General features: G+C 39.7%; 1 pseudogene; it reads right to left on the reverse strand.

The window, feature by feature from the left end:
* Positions 1 to 223: 223 nt before the first annotated feature.
* On the reverse strand, positions 224 to 1,983 carry LOC100773960 (annotated as a pseudogene).
* Between the last annotated feature and the right edge of the window lie 4,688 nt (positions 1,984 to 6,671).

A 6,671-nucleotide genomic window follows, 5' to 3' on the forward strand; every position in this document is an offset into this window, starting at 1 on the left:
GGGAGAGCAAGAGGCTATGTTCAGCCAGTGTGTTCCCTTCCTCCCTGACCACTCCATGGAGTCCCTCCTGAAGCTGCATCCTCAATCAAAGAGGATGAGCTTCCCCAAATAGAGGAGTGCTGGTCTTCCTTCAACGGTGTAAGAGTAGTTGCTGTCCCCTGCTAGAACCTCCAGACAAGCTCTCAAGGATGCTCTACTCACGCAGAATGGATGCTGAAGGTGGTCAGTGCTTTGTTGGCTGCTTCCTAGTCCTTGACATACAGATCCTGTGCTTTTCTTGGTGATTAGTGATAAGTTTGTCAGTCCAATATAGGTAGCCAATATGGACCTGTTGAATGATTATTTCAAGGTCTCTTTGACTTTATTTACTGAGTTTTTTTAATTTTTATTTTATTTTATTAGTTCAAATTAGGAACAAGCTTGCTTCAGATGTCAATCCCTTCTCCCCCCCTCTCTCCTCTCCCCACCCCCCCATTTACATAGTTTTAATTTCTTTTTTTTTTTCTTTTGAGACAGGGTTTCTCTGTGGCTTTGGAGGCTGTCCTGGAACTAGCTCTTGTAGACCAGGCTGGTCTCAAACTCAAAGAGATCTGCCTGCCTCTGTCTTCCAAGTGCTGGGATTAAAGGCGTGTGCCACCACTGCCCAGTGAGTTTTAATTTCTACAGGACCTTTTATATTTTTACTTTCCCAGGAGACATTGCTTAGCCTTCTGACAACAACCATTCTGTAATTGTAGGCACTCAAAGACTTGCTTTTTCTCAGCATCACCCTGTACAGACCTAATATTTGTGTGCAGCTGGAGGCTGCTGTGTTGGAAAAGACAATCTTTCTTTCTTTTCTCTCTCTCTCTCTCTCTCTCTCTCTCTCTCTCTTTCTGTCAACACCATTTTACCCAAATTGTCTTTCTGGGCTGGGAGTGCAGTTAAGTGGTAGGGTCTCACTATATAGTCCTGGCTGGCCTGGAGCTCACTATGTAGACCGGCTGACCTTGAACTCACAGAGGTCCTCTGCTTCCCAAGTGCTGGGATTAAAGGTGTGTATTTTTATTAGCAGCTCATTGCCTCTCACCAAATACATTTCCACTGAATCTTATTTAAAGTCACAGCCTCCAGTTCTATGTGGTCAAACATCTTTCATGGGTGCCCAATAAATATTTGTTAACTTAATCCTTAGTGTTAGGGGAACTGAGAGAATACTTTTTGGGTTTGTATTGCTCTACCTTAATCAATTTTACACTCAGGTGAGTCTAGAAGGAAAAATAATTTCACTATGAATATGTTAATTGCTCTTTTCAATTTTGATTAGAGGAGTAGAGCTTTCCTCTACTCTCTTCCAAAAGGAAACAACTAAAGTGAACACTTTGAATGTCTAGCTAAAAACTTTGTACCAAGATGTTGAGCCAAGGAAGACAAAATTATCTAGAATATTTCACATCATGACCTGGGGACTGTCTTTCCATCTTCTGCTTGCTATGTGCACATGACTACTGCCTTAAGGTTCAACTTTGGTGCAGTTCCAAGTCAGACCAAAGAGTAACCTTCCTAATCAAAGTGTCTGGCAGGCAAGGAGACCAGTACAAGGTTTTAAACATAATAGGGGAATTAAGGGTCTGGTTGAAGGAAAACTTAAGAGGTCTGAAAATCTCAAAGACACTTCTGGTGCCTTTTGTTTATAGGTTAGCAGTAGCTGAAGCAGGAACCATACTATCAGAACTAATTAATTGGGGAATGGAATCAAGTAGATATATACAATCAGAGCTTCCATACTGAGGCTACTGAATAAAATACAAAAGCACTCCCTAAACTCTTTTTCTTTGGAGTCAAAGAATTTCCCCATAATATTAATATTCTAATTATATTCAGATTTGGCATTGTGGTTTGGCCTTTTGTTTATCTTAGCGGTTTGGCTTTATTTTATTTGCTCTTTGTTTAGCTCCCCCTCCCTGTTTCACTCTGTGGTTCTTGCTGCTCTTTGGCAGGCATCGTAGTGAGGGCTGCCTTTGCGCTAACACGGAGCTCCCACTCCCTTATTTCTCTCTCCACATTTCTACTTCTGATATCCAGCTGGCAAAAAGTGCCCACAAGGAACCTGGGTCCAAGATGAGAGCCTGCAGAGCAATCTGTTAAGCAGCTATGTTCAATCTGCTACGCTGGCCAATCTTTGGACAGTGCATTCACTGTGTTTTATCAAATGAAGGGCCTATTCCTGATTATGACAACTGTAACCTGACAGGTGTCAGTGGTAGGTGACCTTTAAAGAAAATATTAACCGAGAACAAAAGCATTAGATGGCTTCTAAATGAGCCAAAGCCACTCATCCTGCTGCCCTTGAGCAATAAAAAAGAAAAGTCAGTGCATTATACATCAGGTCAGTGAGAGAAGTCAGAAAAAAAATCTTTCTAAGTTAGACCTTGAATGCTACCCGCACACACACACACACAGAGACTGTTTTTTTTTTTTTTGTTGTTTTGTTTTTTTTTTTTTTTTGAGAAATGCTTAATGGGGCACAATTAAGTGGTCTGTAGAATTGAATGACCTTTAAATTGCTGCAATCTCATGTGGGAAACCTTTCATATGCTGCATCTACTTTTGAAAGAACATTCATGAAAATATTGTCATTAATTCAGCAGCACAGGCTAAGCCCGGGTCATATGTCCTGCTCCTTTTTGGTGTCCTTCCTTGTCTGACCAAAGCTGAGATCACCAAAGATGCTGACCTCAAATATGTCAATCAAAAGCCATCACATTCTTATGATTCAAATAGAAATTTAACACAAAAGGGAGAAAATATAAAGCAGATAAAAACTTAGTCTGAGAAAGGAAGAAAAGGGAGAGAAGGAAAGAAAAGAAAAAGGAAGTTGGGGATGCTTGCCTAACTAAAGTACTTGCCTAGCACACTCTAGACCTAGGTTCAATCCACAAGACTGCATAAAACAGGTCTGATAGTGCATGGACTTAGGAGCTGGAGGCAGGAGGATCCCAAACTCAAGGTTAGCTAGACCAGGTGATGTACACTTTTAATCCCAGCACTCTGGAGGCAGAGGTAGAAGATATCTTCGAGTTCAAGACCAGCCTGGTTTACGTATGAGTTCCAGGCCAGCCAGGGCTACACAGAGAGACCCTGTCTCAAAAAGATAAAACAAAAATTTAGTCTTAAATTTTGAGTATTAAAATATCTCCTGAAGCCAGGCGGTGGTGGCGCACGCCTTTAGTCCCAGCACTATAGGGAGGCAGAGGCAGGCGGGATCTCTGTGAGTTCCAGACCAGCCTGGTCTATAAGAGCTAGTTCCAGGACAGCCTCCAAAGCCACAAAGAAACCCTGTCTTGAAAAACCCAGAAAAAAAAAATTTCATGAAACTTGTATTTGGAAGCCAGGCGGTGGTGGCACACGCCTTTAATCCCAGCACTCGGGAGGCAGAGGCAGGCGGATCTCTGTGAGTTCGAGGCCAGCCTGGTCTCCAGAGAGAGAGTGCCAGGATAGGTTCCATAGCTACACAGAGAAACCCTGTCTCAAAAAACCAAAAAAAAAAAAAAAAAAAAAAAGAAATTTGTATTTGGATAAAAGACAAATCATTGAAAGGGCAGCACAACGACCACCTCCATTCTTCTGAATATACCTCTCTTTATCTTTATTTACAGCTATAGTTTTGCTTGGTTTTTATTACTATTTGCTTGTTTTAACTGGCTACCTGAGAGTGTAGCTCTCTTGACAACTTTGCTCTCAACACTTGCATATACAATTCCCAGGTCCCAGGAGAATACCCCCTGTAACTATAATACCTAGAGCACATCAAGAAATTAACTCTTTGTAAAACTGTGTCATCTCCTATGTAGCAGCGATCTCCATTTGATTCAGGTTTGGACTCAAGTATTCATTATATGTGGCTGCCATGTTTCTTTAGTCAATTTAAATCTGAAGCATTTCTATTTTTTTGCCTTTACAATACTGATATTTTAAAGAGAAATTAAGTCACTTATGTTGGTAAATATCCCCCATTTGATCTAGAGCTGATAATTTCTTCCTCGTGGTTAGGTTGAAGATGAACATTTCAGGCAGGAATGTTGCACAGGTGAAGCTGTGTGCCTGTCATTGCATTACATCCTGAAGCACTTCCTGTCTGTTCTTCCAGCTGTCCTTGATGTGTAGTTTGATTACTTGCTTAGGTGGTGTCCCCTGGATTCTCCAATGAGAAAGGCCTTTTCTCTTTTGTAGTTAGTATGTAATCTGTAGAGTGAGACAATGAGACCTTGTGAATAATGTATTAAAAAGCCTTTCATTCAATACATCCAATGCATGACCCACTTTGATTAAGTTGATTAATGCAGTGAAAACAAACAGAAATATAGATTCATTAGCACTTTGGAAGTTGAAAAATGACTTTTCTATTATAATTCTATCTACCTATCTGTATCTATCATCTATCTATTTGTTTATGTATGCATAGCATATAATAAGTAAATAAATGTTTGTTAGGTAGTATTTTTACTGTTAGGAGAAGCTTTGCTTTTAATTTTCTTGGTTTTATTTATTTTTATTTATAGATTTTTGGCTTCAGAGGTCTCAAATTTTGCCAAATGGAGCCTTAGAAAGTGAAAATTTCTTTTGGAAGCATTCTCAGAACTTGCTTGTAGTTTTAGCAGCCAACTTAAACTTCTTTTAAATTTTTATTGTTTGATACAGATTTGCTGTGTAACCACTGTGAGTAATTCACTATGTAGATCAGGCTGGCCTCACACTCACAGAGCTCCTCCTGCCTCTGCCTCCTGATTGCTGGGATTAAAGGTGTGTACCAACATGCCCGACCTCCTTCTCTTGAGCATACGTTACAGTCAACATTATTACTAATATTTTTGTTTAAGATAGAAATATATGCAAATAACCAGGATTTCTCATTATATGGTTAACAAAAGCTTTCATCCATTATGGCAATCTATCAAGATTAAACTAATAATTATGAAATCCCTTGAAATACATGAAAGTGTTAGAGATATCCCAGACTTGTTCTTTGTTTAAAGGAACTAAGAACAGTGGTTGACTGACCTGCAGTGAACAGCCACTAAAAGTTAATTGAATGCACTGAATTCCTAATGAAACTAAAATGTCAAAGTCATGAATCTCAAGACAATAGATTGAAATAATATTAAGGTCCAATAGTCTAGAAACAAATACAGTTCTTTTGCTATTCATTAGTAATTTTATCTCCTACTTACAACTTGAATTTCCCTCAGATTGCTATTATATATAGTTTAGAGGGGAGTCCTTCAGTAACTTTCCCTTATCTGATTTCACAGGGGTTGTACAATGGGTAATAGCCTCCAAGGGTTCTTTTGATTCAGCACAATCATAATGGATATTCGTTCTTCCCCATCAAGTAGTATCTATTGTTTCCTAAATCAATAGTTCTTTGTGAAAGAAGCCTATCTAACAAATTTATTAATCCAATTTAGAATTTCTTGTTAACATAATTTCCTGTTTTTGGATTTACTATTTTTAAAATTATGTGTATGCATTTATGTCAGTGTGTGGGTAATACTTGAGAATGTGGACACCCTCAAAGGACAGAGGCATCAGATCCCCCAGGGTCTGAGGTTTCAGGTGGGCATGAGCTGCCTAGTATGGATGCTTGGAGCAGAAGTTGGTCCGTAAGACCAGAACATACTTGTAAACTGTCTCTCTAGCCCCTTCAAAAGTTGTTTTTATTTATCGTATTCCATATGAATGTAAGCCAGGCAGTGGAGGTGCACACCTTTAATCCCGGTGCTTGGGAGGCAGAGGCAGGGAGATCTGTGAATTTGAGGCCAGGCTTGTTTTGTGCAGCATTAGAGATGGAACCCATACCCATGAGTTCTGTACCAACAGAACTATATCCCAAACCCTTAATTTAGAAAATTTAGGGCCAGTCATGATGGTACACACCTTTAATACAGTGCTGGGGAGGCAGAAGTAGATGGATCTCTCTGTGAGTTTGAGGCCAGTTTGTTCTATGCAGAGAGTTTTGGGTCAACCAGAACTAAATAATGAGACCCTGTCTAAAGATAAATCACAAAATGTAGAAAAAGTTCCAAGAAAAAAGGAGAAATAACTAAATAAACTTTTCTGTGAGAAAAAGAATAAATGGAAGCCGGGCGTTGGTGGCACACACCTTTAATCCCAGCATTCGGGAGGCAGAGGCAGGGTGGATCTCTGTGAGTTCGAGGCCAGCCTGGTCTCCAGAGCGAGTGCCAGGTTAGGCTCCAAAGCTACACAGAGAAACCCTGTCTCACCCCCCCCAAAATATAAATGGAAACTAACAAATAAATAAATGCAGTCAGGTATATTTTGTACAGTTAAAAAAAATTCCCACCTCTAACATAAATTTACATGAAAAAAAATCCACATAAATCATTCCATTGTGGATTAGCTACAGAGTGGGTAATATACCTGTGGATTAGTCAGGGCTGATGGTAAATTGCTTAACTCAACCAAGATACCTGATCCTACCAGGAGGTAGTAAATCTCTCACTTCTTAGAGGTTTTATGTTATTCCCAAGCCCCTGTCACACCATTTAGTAGTACACAGAGTCCTGCCTTCCTTTCCTTCCCTCCCTCCCTCCCTCCAGCCTTTCCTTTTCTGTTCTTTTTTTTATTTAATAAAGTTTTATTTTTCCAAATGTACAGCTGATTGAACCTGT

Source organism: Cricetulus griseus, chromosome 2 (assembly GCF_003668045.3).
Source record: "Cricetulus griseus strain 17A/GY chromosome 2, alternate assembly CriGri-PICRH-1.0, whole genome shotgun sequence".
Classification (NCBI taxonomy): Eukaryota; Metazoa; Chordata; class Mammalia; order Rodentia; family Cricetidae; genus Cricetulus; species Cricetulus griseus.